This window comes from Lygodium microphyllum, chromosome 21 (genome assembly GCF_053477565.2).
Source record: "Lygodium microphyllum isolate KBCC chromosome 21, Lygodium_microphyllum_v1.1.10, whole genome shotgun sequence".
Lineage (NCBI taxonomy): Eukaryota > Viridiplantae > Streptophyta > Polypodiopsida > Schizaeales > Lygodiaceae > Lygodium > Lygodium microphyllum.
This window is the reverse complement of record NC_141155.1, coordinates 137,559,148-137,585,856: the sequence shown is the minus strand read 5'-3', so window position 1 is coordinate 137,585,856 and position 26,709 is coordinate 137,559,148. Positions and strand designations below refer to the sequence as shown.

At 36.7% G+C, this 26,709-nt stretch overlaps 1 pseudogene; it reads left to right on the top strand.

Moving 5' to 3' along the window:
• Positions 1-6,584: 6,584 nt before the first annotated feature.
• On the top strand, positions 6,585-26,337 carry LOC148018627 (elongation factor 2 pseudogene; annotated as a pseudogene).
• The last annotated feature ends 372 nt before the right edge of the window (positions 26,338-26,709 follow it).

The window sequence follows — 26,709 nt, the reverse complement described above, 5'->3', positions numbered from 1 at the left end:
AGAAACCCCCCCCCCCCTTATATTTCACTTACATCATTGTATAAGTTATCTATAATGAATCCCCCATGGTATTTTCTATATTTTTCCTACTTGAAAAAATACACAAGTTTGGCTATTAATTATTCTTTAAATGTGTGTGTGAGAGAGAGGGGGGGAACGGAGGGAGGGAGGGAGGAATTCAATACGAGAGAAGAGGGGTTATAAGAAGAGGGAGAGGGTAATCATAAAATTTGTATAGTGCTGTAAATAGGGAGAAAGAGAGCTTTAAGTAATGCGAATGGGCTTTAAATCTTGCATCAAAGAACAATGAGAGCTGATTTTAAGACCGAATTTAAAGGGCAAAAGTTATCTGAGAGCTGTAAAAGTGATGTTTCGGCAAAAAAAGTGCAGATATCATAGATCGAGGAGATAGAATTTTCTTAGGTGGATTTTGACATTAGGAATCCAACGCAAGTGTTCATTCGTCGATCAGAGCCCATTTTACCCCCCCCCCCCCCCCCCCATGTAATGGCCACAAGGTTTGGTGTTACAAAGCAGCTAGTTGATCTAGAAGCCAAAAAGTAAGCAATAAAGGCTACGGTAATAGTTTTCGATGCTAGGAAGACACCGTCCAATCGGATTGTGAATCTGAGGTCATTTGTCCCTCTCTTTGGCCTAGAACTACTTGCCGAATAATTTCCAAGTTAGTGTTTAATGAGGCTTAAGAAGCCTCAAAAATCTCAAAACTTCATGAATGGAAGGGGGCACATTTTTCTCGATGCCCCATTTTTAATTAAAAAATGGGTTTTTGCACCCCTTTGAATCATTCCTCATTCTCTAGCAGTGAGATCTTTGATTTGGATGCTCTGTTTTGGTGTAGATAGTAAGAAAAATGATGCATTTAATGAAAAGATCAAAATCTAGTATTTCTCTCTCTTGTTTCTCTCTCCTTCTTATTCCTTGTTTCTATGGCTATATTTGAAAGAGAGAGGGAGGGATGATGTGATGGTTTTGGCATGAGTGATGATTGCAAGGCATGTAGATTGAAGGATTTGGAAGTGTTAGCGGGTAGTTGTGTGATGGCGTCACAATGGCTTTGTTATTTTGAAATATGATGCATCACATGTGTGGGATTTAGTGTAAGTGTCAATTTATTACATATTATGTCGTATCTTTTGTGTCTATCGTGAAAAATGGTTAAGAATGCTTGAGTTATATTTGTCAACATCGAAAAGCACAAAAAACTCAGTCACTTTCAATCATTTACATAAAACAGATTAAAACCACAAAACTTGAGATGTGGGATTTAATGCGAAAAAGGGGATCTTGTTGGATTTTGAGGGTCCAATGTTGTTTAAATGGAATAATAATTGATGTACTTATGTGGAGGACAATCGATACTAGTCACATAAATTAAAAAATTAAAAAAATTAGTAATCTATATTCAAATAAACAGAAAGACAATGAGAAATAGTCTTTTTGAAGGGAAAAATAGAGAAACTTTAGTTTTAATACACTAAAATTTATCAAAAATTAAGAGAGAGTGTGTGTGGATGTACAATGAGGGTAGATCATAAGGATTTGACTCAACTTATCTCGATTTATGCGTGAAATTTGCATATTTACTTCCTATTCATACAAAAATGACGACAAAACCCTTTCACACCTATGCACAAAAGCTAAACCTAAGTGATAGGGAAAAAAGGGGCTAAAAAGAGATAAGATTGTCGGGACCTAAAATAGGCCCGACACTGGCTATAGGCACTAGCCAGGCCTCTATAACACTCACAAGACAACCCCACATGGCCTCACAGCCAGGAGAGTCCGAGGGTACACTACCCTAATCGCTACTAGAGATATTGTGTTTGTAATGGAATGTAGTCCAGTGGTGTGTTTGCTAAGAGCTGCCTATAAGTGGCAATCTCTGAATCTAGGTCGTGAAGGGACCTATGTCTATTATGTCCATTAGGAGTGTGCTAAGCTGCCCATAAAATGGGGTTCATTCAAGGATGGAAAACCTTGGCTTTCCATATACAAAACTTACTGATGGACTTAGTTAGTTATGCAGAGCATGAGTCCTCTACAGAAGGTAATTTAGGTGATGGAGAAGAGTAACCAGTTAGTGGTTACCCCATCCTCTAATGTGATGGCATGGACCAAGGTTTGCCTTGGTGTGGTCTCTACCCAAGAGAAATCATGTACAACCATCCATCAACCTAGAGGGCATGGAACAAGTATGTTGGAAGATATGGCAGTCATGGCATGAACAAGTGATTGTGCTAAAGCCATAGTGCCATGGGAAAAAATCGACATACAGTGGAGTGTAGCTATGGCTGAAACATCCCATGTGGTGGGGCATTGTGCCAAGTATCACAAGGATGTTAGAAGCCCTAGCTGAAAATGGAAACCGTTGCTTAAAAGGCACGGTCCCCAGGTCCTAAGTGCTAAGGATAAGTTTGCTTTTGATGAGGGGCAAAAGTTGCTAGATAAAGCCATCATGAAACTACCTAGGAAGGGGCAAGATATGGAAGATCCTCTAAGAAAGGATCAGAATGACATGCTAAGAGCTATAGGCCTCCCTAGACCACTTTATGAGTTAGTAGAAAGGGACTTAAGGATAGTATTAACCTTCCTACACTAGTAGAGATGGAAATAGAAGAGGTCAAATACCCTAAAAGGCTGGAACTAGGTCATGATAAATATGAAGATTTTAATGACCCAGTACTAATCCCAACAAAGAGGACTAAATGCCCTCCTTCTTATAGGGATCTTTAAGTGTTTCATGGGCTAGTAAATGAGGACCCAATGTTGCACTTAAAGGAATATGGCCTAACATGCATTGCAAGTGGGTTTGATGACACACATTGGATGCTTGTGTTCTCTAGCACCCTGAAGGGAGAAGCTAGGAAATGGTACTGGAGCCTCCCAAGAGGGTCAATTAAATCCTTCAATGAGCTATTGAAGCCCCAAGAGAGACACTAAGGAAAAGGGGTTTCTATTGCAAGAAAATCTATCTTGTAACATCAACAAGCTTTTGTTTCATTCTTTAGAGAACCACAACAACGAAAAGAATACCACTAGCAAGAAATCTTCACACATCATCATAGAAACAATCTCCCACGGCTTTATCTTCAACAAATTTAATCATTCTCTTCATATTCTTCATACAATTCATCAACCAACAAAGAGAATACAAGAGAAACACCACTTTGAATGGAAAAATATCACATAGTATTCATCTTCATTGTCTTCTTAGTTTTCTCTCAAAGTCTTTCATAGAAAGATACATTGTTTGGCCTAGAATTGGCTATCTCTGACTCTCTCTTTCTCTCTCAATCAATAGTACACCATAGCCACCACAATGACTTCTCACAACTCACTACTGTCACTTCACTCCAGTCTTCTTTTGAGTCTTCAATAGCTGCTTCTTCCACTTCCTTGAACTCTTTTGAACTTATATTCACCTCTTTCCAAGGCTAGAAAACTTTCCCAAAGTCACACATACATTCCACAGAACACTTACAGAAGCATACATAACAAAACAGAATAGAAACAGAGTAGGAATAGAGGCTCTACAGAAGCTCAACAGAAGGTTTATAGAAGGTCAACAAAAAGCATCAGAACCTCATAGCTCATACTAAAACCATTCCAAACTATCAAAAACCATTCAGTGATCTTTCAAACAATATCAACTTCCATCAATCATTAATCCATGCTTCATACAGAAGAAAAATAGAACAAAACAGAAGCTAAATAGAAGGTATCAAAACCTCAATAGAACCTATTAGAAGATCAAGAGCCTCATATTTCTACTGAGAATCATCATGAGCTTCCAAAACATAATCAATCTCATCCAAAACACTTTCAAACACTTCAAAAATAACTAATTATCACTCAAAATCCATCAAAAATCAACCATTCAAGCCTCAAAAACAACAAAAATCAACTAGAAAATCTAGTCATTTCAACATTCAACATATCCCCACACTTAATAAGGGAGCATCCTTGTGACCTAAGAAAAAGGGAATACAAGTTCATTAAAGAGCTCAACTCAATCTTCTCCAGTATCTTCAATAAATCACCCAACCACGACCCCAACTTATCACCTGTATCTAAGAAAGCATAACGAAAGGAAAACACCTTTATTCGTGAAAAGATCTTATAATCAATAGAAAATTATAATAAATTTGTAAAGGATATAAAAGGTTTTTTCCATCCTTCAATCGGATAGAATCGCAAACCACCATCCATCAGTTGCTCAATCAGGTCCATCTTCATCTTCAACTCCACATAAGAAGATAATACACCACATGAGAGCGCAAAAAAAGTTTTTCATTAAGAAAAGAGAATACAACAAGGACAAGGCTTCACTTCAAAGTAGGACAAAGATATTTCTCTTTAAATTGAATGCTAAGCTTGAAACGCTCAAGAGCTTTACTCTCATCTACAAAATATTGAGGTACATTCAATAGGAACTGTAAAAAACACATCCTTTCCATCAAAATAAGGTAGCTGGTAGGGAAAACCTGTGCAAAGTAATATAAGACATCCATTTGAGCAACAACCACATCCACATTTGGATTTATGATCAGTGGTGGGATACTCTTTCGAGTATTCAGATGAGATTGCTGATGCATGAAAGCAAGATACCAACAAAAGTGAGCAGCAAGACATACAAAAGTATCCTTTGATTGAACATGCACTTGAGAAAATTTAAGATAAGAAGTCGAACATGTAGCAGATGTCTCCCAGGACCCTAGAATAAGAGGCCATAGTTAAACACTGGTCTTGTCAAGGAATCATCCAACGCCCATTGCCTTCTGTGAAGAATATCACTATAATATCCAAGTGTATCCAGCATGGATTGGGAAGGAAGGTTAATAGAATCAGATGGAGATGGTAATGGAATGAGAGGGGAATATTGCAAAGGTGGATAAAACAAGTCATAAAATGAAGGTAAATGAAGGGATAAGGAAGATGGAAAAGATGGAGAATTTAGCAAAAACGTTTGAAGAGATTCTATGGAGAAAACAAAAGGAATAGGAGGAACTATAGGAGGAAATTCAAGAGGAATAGGAGACGATGTAGGATTAGTAATAAAAGGACAAATAGTAAAAACAAGAATATGAGGGAATCTAGGAGTAAAGGATAAAAGAGGAATAGTGTCAGGATTAGAAGAAAGAAGGGAAACATATAAAGGAAAACAATAGGACATGAGAGAATAGGAAAGAAGATCAATAGGATCCAACGGATAAATGGAAAAAATTAAGACTAAGGGCCTAGAAAAAAGAATCAATAAACAATGGATGATCAGCAATATAGCTCAACAATTGAGTTTGCAATGGCTGGATATCATACTTATAAAAGATACTTTGTAAAGGGAGAGGTTACAAAGCATCATCCTCCAAAGGCGAATGCCAAGCATGCCCTCTAAGTCTTTAAGCTTTCTACTAATAAGAGCTCCACTAAATGAACATACATGACTGCTTGCAAAATGACATCCCCGTATAAACATTCAGATCCTCCTCATCAAGAATTTGTAGGTGTCTTGTGAGATACATAAAAGTTAACAATTGGGTTTCATGTGAATCTAACTCATCCACAAATCTATCAAAGACAGCTCTCAACAAATCTGCAATCCATAGAGTTAACCACCCATCCTTTGGAGGTTCCAAATCCACATTGCTTAGAGAAATATATAAGGAAAACCTCTCTTGATTGTACTTAATCCAAAAAGAGGGGGGAGGTGACATAAATTTAGCATAGCAAGAAAAATCATCATGCACACAGTTCATTCGTTGCTAAAGTCATTCTATATTAGTAGAGAACCCATCACACAGCTTAGCCTTTTGCTAACTGATCAAGCTCCTATGTAGTAGAAGATAAGACAAAAGAAACTACCAGGGCTGGAGGAGGAATAGAGAGAACAACAATTTGCTGGTTAAGCTCTTCAATAAGCTTCTTCTGTGATTCAATAGTGTCTTGGGAATGTTGCAATTCACCCTCGCAAGTACCCAACTTACGAGCTGACTCTATCATATCCTCAAGAGCTGCATTCTTTTCTTGAGTTAAAGCCACATTTTTAGCTTCCAAAGTAGCTACTTTATGTTCTAACTCTTTGATTTGGGCTTGTTGGGAATCCATCAAAGTAGTAGCATCAATCATCTGTTTATGAATATCACTGAGGGTAGCTTTTTTAAATGCCAAGTCCTTCAAAGCTTTGCTCAATTGATTAGTCAGGGAGTCAACTTTGTCTTGCAATGAATTATAAACTCCCGTATAGATAGATTGAAGACATGAAGTAAGGAAAGTCTCCAATGTAGACTGGACACTAGAAATCAACTAGGAAAACAAAGATCCAGGCAACATCATTTGTAAAGCAAAGGGAATCTATTGATCTAGCTGTCCATCCCTTTGGGCAGCAAATAAGTTAGGACAAGACAGGAATGAAGGGAGGGAACTACTAGAAATAGAAGGGGTAGTGTCTTGCACAGAAGGATTTTCAATTGAAGCTGAAGAGGGACTAGACAACCCTATAGTACGTTTACGTTTAGTTTGAAAGAACCTAAGAGGGGGCTCATCCTCCATGTTTGAATTCGGTTGCAATGGAGGAGGAGATGGAACTGAAGGTGGAGGCTGCTTTGGAAGAGGAGCAAGATCAGCCAAACTGGTACACCACCAGGAGGAGGGACAAAGGTAATAATCTTTTGAAGGAAGACACCATAAGAGACATTACTACCTTGACATTTTTTCACTCTCTGAAAATGTTGATCCATCTTGGCCAACATGAATGCAGCCCAATTAAACTTGGCTCCCTCAAGGATTCGGACAGACGCAGTAAAAAGCTCCTTGGAAAGACATTTGGAAGTAGGCTTTCCAAACATGAATCTGTCTTGTAGGAATTGGCAGAGTTGCTTCCACACTGGAGAGGAGATAGGAGCAAAAGAACTAGTAATAATTTTGCTGGACACCAAAGGGGGAGATGTCACCTTCTGAAGAAGTGAAAGGATCTCATCGACCATCAATAATTGATTACCACTAGGTACAAAGGAAGTAGAAAGGGGTAGACATAACACTTCACTGATATTGGCATTGGAGAGGCAAAAGCGTCTCATAGGCCAAATCAGACTGTTTTTTGTATGACGCATGAAAGAGTAGCAAAGCTTGTGATCCACTGTAATGTCCCCATTACTTAGTTTATTTTAAATGTACATATACGTTCCAAAGAAAAATTAATTCATGTCGCACATTTATTTATTTTAAAAAACTTTCTCTAATTATGAAACTGGCTCTCATTATGAAGATAATTAATGAGGTATTATATGCCAGTTCATGGAAGAAAGACTTGGGAGACCCTCCCAAGATTAGCTTATTAAAACTATGTTTGTAGTATATAACAACAAAAAAAAAACTAGCCTAGTGGATAGTCACTTGGCAATTAAGTGCACTTGGGTGATGACACTGCGAGGATGGGTGACCTCCCAGGAAGATTTTCCTACAAGCTAGTGGGAGATCCTCACGCGCAACCAATTGCGCCAACAAAGCCATCGTAGCCCATTGCCAAGTATGCCAAGATCTATGCCTTGGTCGCCGCCTGGGAGTGACGCCTAGCCACGCGGTGCACAGTGCGTCCTCGCCCATATGTTCATCAATTTTCATCTTCGTATTGGGAAAATGGAGCCCCTCCCTGATGTCACCAATGATGTCATCAAAAATGCTAAAAGAGAGCGTTCTCTCTTTGTCATCGATGATGTCATCAAAAAATGCGACAAAAGCAAGTGTCCTCTCTTCTACCCCCCCCCCCCTTTTACAAAACTATAAATTGAGGGCTTGGGGCTGACCAGAGAGAGCGACAAGACCAATCTTGATGGGATGAGATGCTGATAAAAAAGGAGGAGACTCTATTCCATGAGACGAAGAGACATCATTATGTTCAACCCAAGGAAGGGGATACGCTGAAGATCTCTCATCCTCTTCAACTCTGATCTAAGAAGAAAAGACATTGAAGAAATCTATCCTATTCTATCATACCTCTACTCTCATCTCTAATCCATCTACTAGAGAGAGTGAAATATTGCTCTCCATGAGGCAAGAAGAATCATCCGCGAGGCCTACATCATTGAATCCCGCAATATCCATCATCATCATTGAGAGTCTTACACCCTTGCCAACTAGTATTACTGTCGTGTTCTTATTCTTCTTCTACGAATCATATTTCCGTCATGGCCTTGAAGAAAAAGAATTCAAAAGCGGAAATTGCGAATGACCCTACTAACATGGAAGCAACAGTTGGAGTTGCAAGCACGGGAGTCACTAATAGAGTCACATGCGCGGATAACAACCCTTTCCAAATCGCGATACCACAAGTTTTCCTAAAAAAGTTCTATCCAAATAAGATAAGTCTCTTGAGAAATACTGCCTTAAGGCCAATAAACTTGGTTGCAAGAATTGGGAAGTTAGAGATCCCAAAATCTAGATACCCCTAGTTAGATTCCAAGGGAAAGATTTCATTATGTGAAACTCAAGTGTCGATTGCTACTAGATTTAAGCATCACTTGAAAGTTGCATGATTGATTGAAGTCATAACTGCTTGCAAACATCAATCTTGTTTGTGATTTTCTAGATTAGATATTGATTGAATTAAGAATTGGAACAGATAAGAATTGGAGTGGATGCACATGCTAAGAAGGAAATATTTGATGAATTCAATATCCTTGCTTCTATCCTATATAGTGTAAGTCGAAAGATTTGAAAGCAATTATGTTGAGAACATCCACAACACTTTAAATCATGTTCACATGAGTTTTTTGTAAAGAAATCTGTTATTATCAGATGTTGATGAATGAGAAAGTGGGAGGGCAAAGCATTGACATCAATGTGTCCCAAGTTGTCAGGCATGGAAATCCAAAAAAGAGACCTATATACAACCAAACATCACTTGGAAATGGCAAGTGAAGTTGATGCATTGTTTCCCACATTTGCATATCATAGACAAGATAGACGAAGAATCCACATCTCTCAAAGTGTCAAAGACATAGTATTTCCATTTTGGATGGATGAGCGTAGACAAGATAGACGAAGAACCCACATCTCTCAAAGTGTCAAAGACATAGTATTTCCATTTTGGATGGATGAGATAGGGTTCTCCCAAAAAAATGATGTTTATAGTAAAAACTCACTAGATATTCATATGTAAGACATCCAATCCACCTTCTCAAGGAGCCTTGGATAGTGATTTGTTTTGTACATATCATTATTTACTAGTGCTACAACTTGATTTGGGTGTTTTTCACCCATGCTGTAGTGCTACAAAGTTTTGAAACATTTAGTATACTAGTATCCATCAATTTTAAATGTAGTTTTGCATCAATATATCTATGTTTTTGAAGCAATGATATTGGTGGATGAAGTGGGTTGAATCTTTGACATGAGCATAGCACAAGCTACCAAGTTGTGGGAATCTACAAAATCAACTTATATACACCCAAACATCACTTAGCAATGGCAACTAAAGCTAGTGGTTTGTTACTTACATTTGATAATTCAATATACTAGTCTATAATAACTTACAATATTGTTTTGCTTCAATATTTCTAAAACACTTTATCTTCTTGTGCTCATTTGCCAAACTTTTCTATCTTTGAGCCAATTTTCCATTTTATTGGAGCTAGTCACAAGTAGTGCACTAACTCTTTTCTATATTTGAACAAGTGATTTATTTTATATATCACTCTTCCATCTATAAACCAATTTTTCATTTTATTGGCATTGTGCACAAGTAGTGCACTATAACTCTGTCAACACTAGCACTATTATGCTACCACTTACAAGAGTCATGTGACTAGTTACAAGTGATTCGCTATTACTACTTAGAAGTGCTATGCTACCAATCATAAAACCTTTGTGCTTCACTTTATAATCACTTACAATTGTTTTTCCACGGTGTGCTACTTACAATCGCTTCGCCAGAGTGCTTTACCGCTTACACTATGCAAGTTGTCATTACCACTTACACATGGTGCATTACCAATTGTAGATTGTCCCCTCTATGACTTGTACAACTAGAAGACTACCCCTTGAAAGTGGGGTACTACCATTCATAAGTTATGTGCCACCCCTTACAAGTGATTCCTTACCACTCACAACCACTCCTTTAAAAATTTACAAGTAGTCTCCTAACACATGCAAGTGATCCCCTACCACTTGGAATTGGTCCTAAAGTACTTGCAACTTGTCCTCAATAACTTGAAATTGGTCCCTTGCCACTTGCAAACAATTGGTGCCCCACTACTCCTCTAAACTTTACAAGTGGTCCCCTACCACTTGCAAGTGGTCCCCCACTACTTAAAATTGGTCCTATATCACTTGCAACTAGTCCTAAATAACTTGCAATTGGCCCCTTGCCACTTGCAAGTGGTAAGCTACCAATTGCAACTACTTCCTCCCACTTACAAATGGTGCATATTGTAGCTCTCAAGTGCTCCCATAGAACTTGTAATTGGAGCACTACCACTTCCAAGTGGTGAGCTACCATTCTCAAAGTGGTTTTATTTTCATTCTAAGTGGTCTCCTACCTCTTAAAAGTGATAAATAAACTTTCAATTAGTCCATTACCACTTATAAAAGCTTTATGCCCGCCTTGCAATTGTCTTTAGCACTTGCATACTATGTGCCACCATTTGAAAGTGGTATCCTACCACTTATAAACTAGTACACTACCACTTACAAGTGATGGACAAGTGGTGCGATACCACTTACACCTAGTCCCCTATCACTTACAAGTGGTATGCTACGACTCCCATGTGTTCTTGTAAAACTTGTAATTGGAGCACAATCGCTTCTAGCTGGTGAGCTACTATTCCCAAGTGGTATGCTTTCCCTTAGATGTGGTCCCCTACCATCTAAAAGCAGTACATAGAACTTTCAAGTGGTATTCTACCACTTGCAAAAGAGAGGTCATCCTTACAAGTGCCTTGCTACCACTTAGAAAAGCTTTATGCCCACTATTTAAGTGACTTTACTAATCACATGTGGTACACCACCATTTGAAAGTGGTCCCTTAGCACTTACAACCAAATCCCTACCATTGGCAAGTAGTTCACTACTGTTCCTAAGTGGTTTGCAGCCTTCTAAGTGGTCCTACACCACTTCAAGATGGTGCGTATCACTTCCAAGAGGCCTGCTACCACTAACAAAAGGTTTGTCACACTAGTAACCAATAGTGAGCCACTTGTAAATATATGTTGGCCAAACTCCCATGGACACAATTTGCCTCTTTATACTCATCACTTATTTGTGGATGCATATCCTTTATGGCCACCACTTTCACTTTTTGTGCTATCACAAACAAGCAAGCATAATGGGTAACTTACAAATTAAAACTAGTGAATCAACACTATCAAGTGATGATCACCAAGTCCAAGTGGTGGAAAACAACTCTCTAGTGGTTTGTTTTCTCTTATAAGTGGCTTCCACCTCTCAAAAATGAATTTCTTGTAACTTATGATTGGTGGGGTAATCCACAATATTTAGCAATTGTTCACCTCTTCCTAGAAATTGGTTGCTCACCACTTTAAAGTGCAACCACTCGAAAGTTTGGATGGGATGGGCCTTATAAAATAGTACATATAGGGAAGAATGGCTCTTTAGACCCTTGTTGTGGATTTTAGGGAGTATAGTCTCAAAATATAGTGAATTTAAATAAACTTAAGTACTGCTATGTATAGGGGGTCGACATGAAGCTTGGTGCCTTTGCAGGTGCTTAATGTCATAGCCCAAACTTGCAGAGGGTAAGCTTGTCGAATGGGGCTAATAATTTTGTATATGGAGCATCCGTACTTAGAATAATGTTATCACTAAGAAAGAGTCATTTGTTGGAGCAAAAGTCATAATATTATTGAGTGGCTAGATGGTTCTTTTCAAGTGGGATATTAACATCTATTATCACCATTTTCAATGGGTTCTTTTTAGCATTCCTATTGTGTTTAGTGGGAAGGGAGGCATTGTACCAATGAATATCTCATATCATTGTTAGATTTTGATTACCATAAGTATGAGCAGCTTGATCTTGATAGTGTGGCATTTCAATGAGGCTCTAATTTACACTCTATATTGTGATGGAGATTCTAGAGGACCAGCCAAGCATGTGAGTATTGGGGTTGTCATAAAAGGCCCTTGTCATTGAGTCATCATGAAAGTGGGTGTTTATTTAGGTGCCAATTTCATTAAAATATGTCAAAATACAAGGCCTTATTGATAGGGCTAAATTTTGCTAGATGTGGTGGTATCTATCATCGGTTAGTGAAAGTTGACTCACAATTGCTAATCAATTAGTTGAATGGGGTGTATGGGATCCCATTCTGTAGATTTACTATCATGGTGCTTGAGGTATGCTCGAGACATTTGAGTTGTTAACTTGCCAATTAATTCCATGTTAGTGGAACCACTTTGCAGATTCCTCGACAAACTATGCTTATATTAAATATGTGTTCTCTAATTGTGGTCTCAAGGATCTTTTGAGATTTTATGATGATATCATCTCGGGGCTACTTTGGGGGTTACTTATTGAAATATCCTTCTTTGGTCACCAATGGTTAGTGTGGGTGATAAGTTATGTGGCTATGGACCACCTTCCAATTCTACCTTAGATGCACAGGATTATTTAATGTCATATCTATTGGATGCCCCTTCTATTTATGCATGGGGGTTGGCCAACAACTTGATGCATTTAGCATCCCCCTTGGTCTAGGACTGGTAGAAGCGGTGCATTATGTGAGAATTGTAGGGATCAAAGGAGTGTTTCTCAACACTATGCTCCTAAATGTTGTGTTATCTTGATATATCTCATAAGGCCAAGAGGGCCATTCCATTTCCTTTCTTGGGTGTGAGTGCTTTTGACCTATGTGTTATTGTTGAGATTTGTTGTGCATGTTGCTTGGTTCACATTTATAGGATGGGGATTATTTGTGATGTGTTGTATGGATCTAATGCCAATATTTGGGCTAGGCATTAAGTGGTCTTCTTGAGAAGGATGTATCCATTTCCTTTTCCCTTCTTGAGGGTGCTCATAAGTTAAATGTGAGAGTCCTTTTACCTAGCTAGATGTTAAATAGGTATCAACCTTTCTTTTGTAAGGTAGCTAGCCTAGGTATGAGTTCCTAGCTAGATTCTTATCATGATGAGGTCCCATAGTGGGTGAGGGGCTAATTTTGAGCAATTTCCTATGGGCTAAAAATTACTTAGAAGTCCCATCATGTATAAGAAAAAAAGTAAAAAAAGCTAGAAGATATTCATTACCTTGCTAGAACTTGGTATGTTCTTAGCTTCAAGCCAAGCTTGGAATTGATGCCCTATCCTCCTTGGGATGAGGCCTAGCTGTAGGGAATAAAGTAAGAATGAATAAAGAAGAAAACCTATCTATCACCTTGTGAGATCATGGTAGGTTTCTAGGTGTGAGATCGATGCCTTGATCTCCTTGGGGCATGGTGGTGACTAAAGTAGTCATTGCGCCATCCCCACTAAATAAAAATATAATGAATAATGATTGCCTAAAAGAGAAAAACAACAAGGAAAATAAATAAGCTTTATATTTTTTTCTCACTAGAGGGTCCTAAGTGATGGGGAAGCTATCATGGGATTCCTCCTTGTGTTAGTGTGCCTTATGTGGTGTAATATCCCTTTGGGCTCACATGAACTAGAGCCAAGGGGTATATATTAAAGGTAATTAAAAAATTAAAGGCTTTAGAGACTCAATGCTTTCTTTCTCATCTTTTTAAAACGTTTTCACTAGGAAAAACAAAATGATGCCGTTAGAATCATCTTCATCTTTAACATTACCTTCAATACTACTAAATCATTATGCAGTGATTGTTGTTCCCCCCCCCCCCTCTCGATGTCATTGCAAAACTAATCATCATCATTGTGACTTCTCTCTTTCCTAGTCATCATCAATGGCATATCTACTAATCTCAATCTTATCATAGAATACATCATGTTCATTGACCATCGAAATCATCATTAGAGTTGGAGAGAGGAGCTGCCATGTTCCTATGAGAGAGAGAGAGAGAGAGAGAGAGAGAGAGAGAGAGAGTTTTAAGGCCATGCAAACTACTCAAAAGGCTGGCCCTCATTATTTCTTCCATAAGGGGAGAGAAACTTGACCATGACAATCCTCTTTTGACCTTCTTTGATGTATTATCCATGAAAATTCTTGGAGCTATCACAACTATTGGAACATCTTGCATAAGGGGTGATTGAAGGATGGATGTGCTAAATTAAGAAGCATGGAATGAGACCTAAGAGGAGCATCTTGGATTAGGAGCACACATCTACAATTTTTCCAACTATTCCATCCATGTTTTGAGCCTTCTAGGTTCCTTCTACACACGACTCTTTTATATTAAAATGGTTATTAATGTACACATAAGACATGTACTTTGATAGATAGAGAAGGAGATTGCTTGAAATATTCATAGTAAAAGGATTGTTTAGATCCATAGATTAAAGACAACCTTTTGCAGAGGGCAATAAGCTAAACTCATATAGCTAGTGGTTATTACCAAAAGTCATTAAGGACCACTCTTAGAGGAAGACTTGGTAAGATAAGAAAACTTGAAAAGACCAAAAAAATCTTAAGGATAGGAAGGATAGACTTGAAACTCTAAATGCAAATATTACTAGTAACTCAATAATGAAAAGAGAATCTTGGGGATGATGAATTGAGTTGAGACTCGAGAGTTCAATTGAGAGTTTATAAACTAGATGTGATACTCAAGGATTGGACTAAGTATTCTTAAGTACAAATATTCTCAAGCATAGACTTGTAAAACATGGGCTGAAGACTAGCGAAAGAAACCTAGGAGGACCTAGAATGAGAAATGATGATATGAAATTGTCTATATCTAAGTGTGCATGAAAACTTATGGATGAACAACCTTTGTGTATTGAAAAGTTGTGTGTTGAACTCTAGGACAATGATACCTAGGAGGAATATATCATGAATTGTAGTTTCCCTTGTTGAACATTCAAAGGGATTGTTTTGGCTTTTGTTGAAATTTTTTAAAATACACTTGTTGTTTGGAAGATGAAGATACTACTCATGTTGACATTGACAATGTAGACAACTGTTACACAAGTGAATTAGGTTTCAAGATTGAGACTTGAACTGATAAACACAATCTTGTGTAGGACTGACAATGACATAGACACTTGATAAAAAGAGACAAGTACTATTGCATTATCATCATCTGAAAGTGATAGTCAAGTACATCGTTATATAGGATTGCTTGGTAGCACACTACATCCACTGTGCCTATGGGATGTGTCTCTCTTCCTAGAATGAACTGCATCTCCCTAGCCTAGTTGTTCCATACAAAGGGGCATACATAGGGTGTGATTGGCAGATTCTCAACAATTCTAGGCGTCAATCTTGGCTATTAGATTCATGTATGTGGGGTTGAGCATCTTATCTTTTTCATTTTTATTTGTCGATTGCTGGTTTTGAAGACTTGAAGTCCAAAAATGAATATTCAAGACTCTAAGCAAACTTGTTTGGATTCTATCCATGTTTCTGCTTCAATTGGAATTTCCCTTCCTTTACCATCAAACTCTTGTGACTTGTACTGCTTGAGAAGAAATTTCTTCTCTTGAGCTTCCGTAGTATTGAGGTTTGGGGTGATGTTCTAAGAATTATGCAATTTTATGATCAATTTTCTTTCTAACCATATTTGGAAAGAAAAATATGTTTACTTGCTTACTCTACCTCATTAATTTAGGAGGAAATTATGTACTACTTGTCCTTCCTATAATGATCAAGGTTTATACTTCAAAAGAGAGTTTTGATCTTTAGTCGGGAAAAAAAAGTCTATCTACAATTTTTTATTTATTAAGGAGACAAATGGATGGACAAAAACAATTATTTACGTCAATAGGAAGGGAAGGAAGACTATTTCACTTATGCAAGAACTGCACCGTCAAATCAAGCCATGATCTCCAAACTAAAACTCACAGGAGGTACCCGTCTTTAGTGGAAACAATGGTGCCATGATCAAAGAATGCCCGAAGGCACTATCACTTAGGACAGAATTAAGGGCATGGTATGTGGGACATATCTTCCACCCACATATCAAGCCCGAAAGATGAACGAGTTCTTCAATCTAAAGTAGTTAAGCCTAAGCCTAGAAGCCTACTATTCCAATTTTGTAACACTTCTAAAATATACACCGATGATGGATGTTTCACAGCAAGTATCCAGATTTTGCAATGGTCTAAATCCACCCCTAAATACGTGTCTTGAATCAATGGGACCATCTGATTTACAAGATGCATTAATTCAAGCAGCTCCAATAGTTCAAGAGATTGAACAAAGGGCAAGAAATGCAAAAATTTGGAACAGAAACAACTAAAATAAGGGCAACTTCCAAGGTTATGCAAAAAGAGCCCAAGGACATTACCAACAAAACAAGACGAAGAAGGCCAAATCAAATACAATGGGAAGCTTTATACCCACGCGAAGGAGCAATGAGACTCCAAGGTCTTTCTATTACAAGGAACGATAACATTTCAAGAGGCAATGCCTAAAGCTTGTTTGGCCAAGGTCAATTTCGCGGGCAAAGCCAAGATGCAAGGGGAAAGGTCGTTGGAATAAGCCTAAAGGAGATCAGTAATGATAAAGATCCCACGATGGAGTCCGATATGGAAAGAGCTACAGTACACACCACTCTCAATACGAAGGGTCCAAATCACCAATTCTCAGTAATTCAACCACACCATCCCATTATCAAGGTAAACCCTTTTGAATTTTAATTGACTATGGAAGTACCCTAAACCCATCACCAAAATGTGCAAAAATGCTAGGCATAAACACTATTCTTGCACTTAGAATGCTTGTGGAATTAGCAAACGGCAAAGAAGTTCTATCAACACAACAAACTAGTAGGGTAGTTTTTAGCTTGGGTGGAAATTCTTCCAAAATGAACTTTTGAATTATGAACCTCAGGGCTTATGAGTGTTTGCTAGGAATGGATTGGCTAATTCCAAATAATGTCCATATCCATTGTGGAAAGGGCCAAACCACATTCCAGAACTCAAAGCAGGAAATCCTAAGGTTCAGCTAGCTAAAGCCTCTTGAATAGTAAAGGGACAGAAGAAAGGATTACACATCTATCTAATTAAACTCAACACGACTGAGCAGGATAGTGAAGCCAACGATCAACCATCTTGGCTAAAAGAATATGCATATGTTTTTCGAGAAGACCTAATAGAGCTCCCATGTACAAGGGAAGTAGATCATGAAATTCAACTTATTCCAGGCACTGCCCCCATTGCCAAACGACCTTACCGAATGTCAATTCCTAAAGCCATTGAGCTGAAAGAACAACTCAAGTAGCTATTATACCAAGGACACATTCAGTCAAGTAATTCACCATGGGGAGTCCCTGTTTTATTTCAGAAAAAGAAAGAAGGAACACTTTGCCTTTGTATCGATTACCATGGATTAAACTAGGTGACATTGAAAAAAATATATCAAATTTCCAGGATAGATGAGTTACTTGACTGACTCCAGGGAGCAAAGATCTTTTCAAATATCAATCTCAGATTAGGATATTATAAAATAGGAATTAGGGAGGAAGATATCCCTAAAATTGCTTTTAACACAAGATACGATCATTATGAGTTTATTTTGATGTCGTTTGGGTTAACAAATTCTCATGCCACCTTCAACAGGTTGATGCAATACATTTTTCTACCCTACCTTGACAACTTCGTCCTCGTCTTCTTCGATGATATCTTAATATATACTAAGAATGAAGAAGACCATGAACCATAGCTACGAACAGTTCTTGAAACAATGAGGGCCCACAAACTATATGCTAAAAAGAAGAAATGTGCTTTCTTCAAGAAGCAAATTGAATATCTAGGATTCATAGTATCGATAGATGGCATTTCAGTGGATCCTGCCAAGGTCCAGGATGTACAAGACTTGCAACCCTCGACAATGGTCAAGGAAGTGCGAAGCTTTCTAGGGCTAATGAGTTGGTATAAAGTCTTCATTAAAGACTATGCCTCAATCACCATGGCTCTCACCAACCTTCTCAAAAAGCAATTCTTCATTACATGGATATCTGCCAAACAATCTAGCTTTGAGAAGCTTAAGCAAAGTCTAGTAACTGCCCCTATCTTAAGGCTACCTGACCTAAGTAAAGAATAAGAAAACTCTACCCACTTGACATCCTCAAATGAAATGGGAGTATATCAGCATGGATTTCATAGTTGGATTACCCTAGGTACAAGGAGGACATAACTCCATAATGGTAGTCATTGATATCCTAACAAGAGTTACACACCTTATTCCTGTAAAAACCAATTACGAGGCTTCCGATATCACCATGCTTTTCATTAAGGAAATTTTTAGGTTACATGGATTACCCCAAAGAATCATCAGCAACCGTGATACTCTCTTCACCTCAAAATTTTGGAAGAGTTTGTTCGAATCTCTAGGAACCCAACTCTGCTTCAGTACTACTTACCATCCCCAAATTGATGGTCAAATAGAGCGGGTTAACCAAACCATCAAAGTATTCGAATGACTCCTTTTCAAGCACTATATAGTCAAGATTGTCTTACACCATTAAATTTTTTCCAATCCTACTCTACGGGTAGAAGCATCTAAGAAAATGCTAGAAGAAATGGATCAGCAACAAGTGAAAGCTATAATGCAATATATTCAAGCCGCCAAGGATCGACAGAAGGCATATGCAGATCAACGAAGGCAAGAATGCATCTTCAAAGAAGGTGACATGGTTTTCTTACGAGCTTTCCCAAAGAAAAGTTCCTTATCTTTGGGGGAATTCAAGAAGCTAAGTCACAAGTATTGTGGACCATATAAGGTGCTAAAGTGTCTAGGGCCAAATGCCTACAATCTGCAACTCCCTAATAACTTGAAATTACATAGTGTATTTCATGTTAGTCTATTGAAAGCATATGGCTCTAACCCAAACCATGTATCAAATGACCAACAAAGTATAATGGCCAGTCAAGGAATCCTCAAACTTCAACTAGAAAAGATACTTGACATGTAGGAGAAGACTCTATGAAGAATAACCCTTACATAATATCTCGTCCAGTGGAAAGACTACTCTGAAGAGGATACCACTTGGATTGGCCATGAGTCACTATGTAACCAATATTCCCATTTTCATTCTAGATGAGGACATCTCGAATCCTCTAAGTGGGAGAGGATGTGATATCCCGACTTTGATTTGAAATCTTCTTGGAATGGACTCAAAGAACTCTAAAATCATTAAATAGAGAAGATCTCGAGCAAAAAGACTCGAGGATTGTAACCTGACATTCTTCCGAATTAACAAAGACTGCAGCCACCCATCATGAAAGTGACCATGCGAATGAGAGTTAGGAGCCATAAGTCAAATATGACTACACACATTTAAAACTTGGTAAGTAGAAATCAAATCACAAACTTGAAGCCTTAAAGCTTAAAAAAGCTTAAGGGAATGAAGATAAAAGAAGAGAATGATGTTGTTCAGGCCACCACTCCTCCCCCCTTTTTTGGAATTAAAAAAATGACGCAATCTTTCTCCAAATTGGCATCTCCAATTCTGTAACAAAAAGCTTAAATTGAGCACCAGGGATTCAGCAATCAACTCCAACAATCTCCCCCTCGTTTTTGTTTGGCAAGAGACTTAGGATAAAGCAAGATCATCTTAGAGCCAGGCGAATCGGTCATGGCATCTCTAATAGCCTCTCTTGACCTCAAAGATCAAATCACTAACATCAAATTGCATCTTGGAAGCTTCAGATTACTGATTTTGCCAAGATCCCCTCCATAAAAAGATCTTCTTCTTAGCCACAATCCTTCTTCTCTAATTTAGCTATAAATAAGAGGCATGGGGAGCCGTGGAGAGCAATTCGAGCAAGAGGAGAGAGGCCCTTCTCACAAGTATAGAGCAAGATCCTCAAGTATGAAATTCTTACCTAAATTCAGTCCAAACTAATCCCCAAGGAAAAGAAAGTCCAGGAAGACTATTCGAAGTTATTTTGCCACTTATGTAGATTTGTCTCGAAGTTATTTTGCCACTTATGCTAATTTGTCTCGATGTTGTTAAGTATTGCCACTTATGCTAATTTGTCCCGATGTTATTAAATTTTGGAAAGAAAATATTTGTTTTGTAAACAAACATGTTAGAAGTTTAAGTATAATACATTCGAAATAAAGATGTTTGTGATTGCAAGCTAGTACTGATCTTTTCTAAATCATCATGCTAAAAGATGGATGACTAAGTACAGATCACTGTGACTAAGGCATTATTCCGGTGAGCACAAAATGCTAACTAAGGCAATGTTCCTAATGGTGCTAGACCTCCCCAAGGCTAGCGTGAATAAAACCTACTCTAAGGGGTTTTCTCTTTTGTTTCGCGTTAGTGAGAATAGACCAATCATGACGTGAATGGTCTTGTCATAGGGAACTCTAGTCGGAAGGAGGAGGTGAGGATACTAGGGGGGGTACTAGTCATAAACTCCTTAGGCTCTTACAAACTACCAACTACCCTTCGATTTCTAGACTGTATCCTGGAAGTTCGAATACTAGTTGGGGAAAGGAACTTGGAGAGAGTAATACTTTGAACATTAAACATTGTTAAGGTCTTTTTTTTTTTCGAAAAGGAACTATTAAGAAGGAATTGCTTTACTCTATTTTGTGTTGACAAATTTGTATCAGGAGATGATTCAAAGAAGTTGTTTTTATATGTTGAATCTAAAGTGGTGGGTAATTAGATAACTAAAAGGGAAGTGGGAGGTGAATCCAGACGTATGGCTAGGTGGTCTCCGTAAGCTGAGAGCTTTCCTAAGAAGGAATAAAAATTGCTCTTGATGGACCATTAGAAACCAGAAAGCCTAACTTACATCACTTTAGAATCTGTTAGTACTAATTTGCCACTAGTAATAGATTTGACCAAGAAAACTCAGGGCGATCCTCGTGGCAGCAGCCAAAACTTCCACTATGAGGTAGACTTAAGCGAGCCTAGTTAGCAAACTCTAAGGGTTTTATCAAAATCTTGGACGGCGCTTCCTAAGACATCTCTTGATGGGCTACTAAGAACGTACCACCAAGGAAATCTCGAGCAGGCACGTTAGAGTATCATGTTTAAGCAGTATTCTATTGCATTTTTTCGATGGGTGTAATATCTAGTGCATGTTATTAGGTCAAAACAAACTAAATATAGTAATTCGGATGCAGATAATGTACTAGCAACTAGTTTCTTGCTCAATGTAATTAGTGATGTTTGTAAAGGTTTCCAATTTCATTCAGTACTAGTAAATGTAATGAAGAAGGTTGGTAGTCCTAGTTGTCGAATCATGGCATACAAGTTCCTTCATAAGTGTTCATAACAATCTAGTGATAGGCGCAAATGCTTCAAGTCACGATAGCCTATATCAAAGTGTAAAATTTTATCCAAGTCTACTTATTCTTTAACATCACGTGCATACAATGATTGATTTTTTAGTTTGGCTTTTCTAATTCTTATTGTTGTTGCTTGTAAAATTTTTAGTACCATGATTTTCATTGCTTTGAAAAATATGTTAGTAATAGGATTTGCAAACTGGTGATCTACATTCATTAGTTCCCATTTTTCTTTTGTGACATATGAAATATTTTTTTTGTTATCATTATATGGTGGTATGCTGTTGAATAATGTTGGATAATTTAACTCTTCACAAAATTTATCTTGGAAAAATCCTAGTGGAATTTGTCCTTCTAGGGTGCAACTACAATGATTTTGTTTATAAGATCATAACACTCTTGAGCACTACCAAATCCATGCAACATTGTATCAACTTTGTCTTCTAATGTTTCTAAAGTATTGGTTTGATTGTGATTTTTTATTGAAAATATATCATTATCTAAATTCATGTGATTGTTGATGTCATTGTTATTGTCTATAGTTTCTGGATTCAATCTATTGTTATCTTTCCAGGTTGTTGATATTTCAATTTTAAATCTCTTATGAAGTTATGTGTCTTTTAATTCATCTAATGCATTCATTATTATTTGTGGCCTTATTGTTCCAGTTGTATAAAGTGATTTGTATGATTATGTGATTTATATAATAAATTCATCTAGTGCAAATTTACTCTTGGAGCAACAAGTTTGTTTGTAACAAATCTGCCATAGGTTAGAATTTCTAGTTCCCGTCACAATGTGTGTGTGTGTGTGTGTGTGTGTGTGTGTGTGTGTGCGCGCGTGCGCGTGCGCGCGCTTGCGCGCGTGCATGCGCGCGCGCGTGCGTGCGTGCGTGCGTGTGCGTGTGTGTGTGTGTGCGCGCGTGCGTGCGTTAGGTACTGACATGGATATTGTACTTTTGTTAGTATAAATACAATAAATCTTTTTCTAAAACTAAGACATATACAAATAAAGTGATAGTAATTACATTAATATTGGTTTTTATCATTTTGTATTCATATATCGTGAATAGTAACCATTTATCTAAGCTTTTTGAAATTGATATGAATTTCTAAATTTCAACTCATAATAAAAAAATAAGAAACATGCAATACCATATTTTACAAAAGTAAATTTCTACACTATAACTAAAATAAGAATCGTTAAATACTATATTTTACAAAATTAGATCTAGATCTATTAATTTAAAATAAAAACCCATGAAAAATATTTTAAAATTAATTAAAATAATTTTTAAAAATTAAATTTATTGAAAAATTCAAGACACAAAATTTTGTACTAGATTTTATTTTTTATCTAAATATATTGAATAATTTGTAACAATCTCTAAGTTCTAGATTGTTTAACTTAAAGCATAGATAAAAACTTCTAAATGTTGAAATTTGGAAAATCATGTTTACTTGTACAAATAACATTACATAAAAAGTAATAAGCCTTTTGTAAATCAATGAGTCTGAGTTTTGAAATATAATAATTGTCAATGGAAGCATAATATACAATATTTCATGAAGATAAATATAAGCAATCAATGATCAACTTTTTATTGAAATCCCTATTGTGGAAGCTATTTATAGTATGAAAGTACTTTTCTTTGATTTGATCCATCCATGGTCTACCAATGGGTGTAACCAACAAGCTACTTTGTATTGATCCATTCGACTGGCATAGAGATGCACTTGTGCAACTGTGTATCTACTCATCATTTGAAAAATGCATCAAGATTTCTGATGGGTGCAAATATCCATGTATGAAGCTTGATGTATTTAGATAGGTAACAATTTCTAAAATGGCTCCAATGATATGTAATATTCCTTTTAAAATGAGTCATAGACATGCTTTTTGTTCTAGTCAAATCCTAACACCTTGATTATCTAGTGCAAGAATTGTTTGCAATATTCCGCCATTCATCAAGTTAGAAATAATCCAGAATGGCGAAAGTAGTACAAAACCAAAGCTTTGTACAAACTAGAATGCCTTAATTGGAAAGATATAGTTTGGTACTTTTTTTTGAACCTATTTTCTATGCCTTTATATTCCAATAGCATGTGTGGAATATTAGGATCAATATTTGGCATATAATGTATCTTAATGACATATGTAATTGCATTATACATCACATGTAGAGATTTTTGGTCAATTTTATTTATATAGTCTATTAGTAAACTCCACAATGTTGAACATAGTTGTGCTGTGGTTCGTAATTTTTGGACATAGGCTTCGAGGTCTACATTATTGTATCGGACTTTAACTTGTTCAATTACCTATTCGATATCACTTATTTTCCTCTTGTTTAGAAGATTGATTTAGGACCATTTTTTGTAGTGCAATATTTTGTTGACCATGTTTTGACTAATTCCTTTGCACTTGCTGTCTTCATTTGGTTTGCTAGTACAGTTGGGCTTTTTCCTAGAAGTAAATGAATTTTGTTAATAATTTTATACCACTTTACAGTTATAGTAATTATTTGGTCTAGAATCATGATTTGTATGTTGCATTAGATGTATGATGTTGCTTGCTCAATCATGTATGGATAGCCCCATTGTGCAAAATCATTTGACAGTGCAAATGCTACTGAAGCTTTTGTATCTAAATACATTGTGAAAGTTTTTTGTAGCATTTTACTCAGTATAACTTTCGTCAATTCCATTGTTTATAAATTCTATTGAATCAAATTTTAAGCAGTATCACAAAAATTGTAGAAATCTAATTTGTAGAAATAATAATTTTTTGTAAATCATTGAACTAATCAATTATGTTTACCTTGTTAAAGTCAGAAACAAAAAACAAGTAACTTCAAAGTAATTTAATGCTAGCACTTGTGAATTTTCAAGAACAATTAGTTATAAATTAAAAGTTGTAAATACTATCTAAGTAGCTATATAAGTACTTTATAATAAGAAGGTAGTAGTAAATGATATATTAATTGTAATGAAATATACAAATTCAAACTAATTTACTTGATAATAATTTGAACAAGTAATGTATGGTAATAAGAACATTGTAATAGAATATAGATTTTGTTATTAACTATGATGAAATATACAAATCTAAATTAAATTACTTGAGAAAAAAATATAAAATAAATTTCATGTAACTAAATCTAAATTTTAAAAGCACTGCTTTATGACAAGATTTTATATTGAAGTTCATATTGCAATTCAAGAATGATTTTATATCTATTACTTTGATATGAACTTAAATCGAATATAATTCTAAAAATTTCAAAAAAAAGTTAAAGATAATAAAAATATATAGATTTAAAAATCATACATTTTGATTTTTAACATTATTAATTGATTACTATTTTTAAGATATGTAATTGGTTGAGTAGAGATGAAAACATGTTCTTAAAATTGTTTACATGTAACCCTAATATGTTTCAATATTGTTGGTCAACTTATCAAAACAAAACAACACTATGCAAATATACTGTCTTTAAGATAGATGAGTGATTATCTAAAAAGAGTAAACTGCTATAAGAATGGTTACATGTAACTATATCTTTTTTAAGTGATATTAATCAATGTACAAAAAACAAAACACTAAATTAAAAAATCAAAAGACTTAGGAAATATGTAACTTACATATGCCATTAACTTATTCTATTATTTTTAATGGTCATGACCTTAGAATCTGTAGCAACATATATTGTACATAATATAATTTCTTAAATTAGCAATATTTGATATAAATTAGTTGTTGGAAATATGCTAACAAATGGTGTTTCAACTTTGATCTACATGTTAGAATTTCTAACAATATAAAACATATTTAATAGAAGATCTAAAATTAATTGCTTGATATAAATCAATCTTTGGAATACATTAGCTAATACATTTCATTTTTAGAACCTATGTGCAAAATCTGCATGTGTGTGTGTGTGTGTGTGTGTGTGTGTGTGTGTGTGTGTGTGTGTGTGTGTGTGTGTGTGTGTGTGTGTGTGTGTGTGCGTGTGTGCGTGTGCGCGTGCGCGTGCGCGTGCGCGTGCGCGTGCGCGTGCGCGTGTGCGCGCGCGTGCGCGTGCGTGCGCGTGCGCGTGCGCGTGCGCGTGCGTGTGTGCGTGCGTGCGTGTGTGCGTGCGTGTGTGTGTGCGTGTGTGTGTGTGTGTGTGTGTGTGTGTGTGTGTGTGTGTGTGTGTGTGTTGCAAGGGTTGGGGAGCTGCATTTGGAAATATGTTTGAAAGACTTGGAAGAGGTGAAAGATCTGAAAGACAATTTCATGGGTGGTGCTGAAATTGTTGTTTTTTATCTTGTACTTTCTTTAAAGAACCTATTTTGTAGAAGTCCAATCATACTATGATAAGCAAGTCTCCAAATGAACACAATAGTCTTCATTTTGAAGCAAGATATTTAGAAGTGGGTCTACTTGAGGCCATAGATGAAGGAAGGATTGGATAAAGGGATGTGACTCTAAAGTTTATAGCAAGATATTAGCTAAAAAGTTTGGCTGCAAGAAAGATTTGGCAAAGAAGATATGGTGCTTTGGACCTAAAACCATAGGACATAACATAGTTGTTGAGATATGTGAGTGAGCCCAATTTCTGAATTAGATCAAAGATTCTCTAGTTGTAGCATTTCAATGGGCTATGAAGCTAGATGCTCTTGCAGAAGAAAACATGAGGGGGGTAGCTTTTGAAGTTTGCGATGTAGTATTGTATGATGATGCTATTCATAGAGAGGGTAGTCAAATTATTCATACCACATGTCGAGCCCGCAAATTTCACTACTTACTAATGAAAAGTATGTTGATGCTTATCCTATCAGAGCAATGAAGTTTTATGTGTTTCTTGTTTTGTACATGTTGCAGTGCAGTGCAAGGTTGCATCTGATCTTCTTAAATTGGTGGAAGGATTGAAACATTTAGCCAAACTAATCCCATGATTGTCTATACCATTGGAGACTCTAGCCAATGTAGTATTGCACGAACTAGGAAGTTGCACTTCGAAATATGTTTGAAAGACATGCAAGAGGATTTCATGTGTGGTTTTTCCTTTAAGATCCTTCTCTTCCTAGAGCAATGGCTTGTGTAAAGGCATTCTAGAGATCATATAGAGGAAGTAGAGGACCATTTTGGACAGTTTCAAGCCACATGAGTAGCCTAGAAATTCTAGTAGCTTGTACTATCAAGGGAATCTCCATCATCATGAAATGACTATGCCTTGTGCCTTAATAGGTCTCTCGTGCTTGAAAATAACTAAGAGCAACAAATAGTAGATCTATATGCATGATTTTGGAGGAGCATCAAGGAGCAAA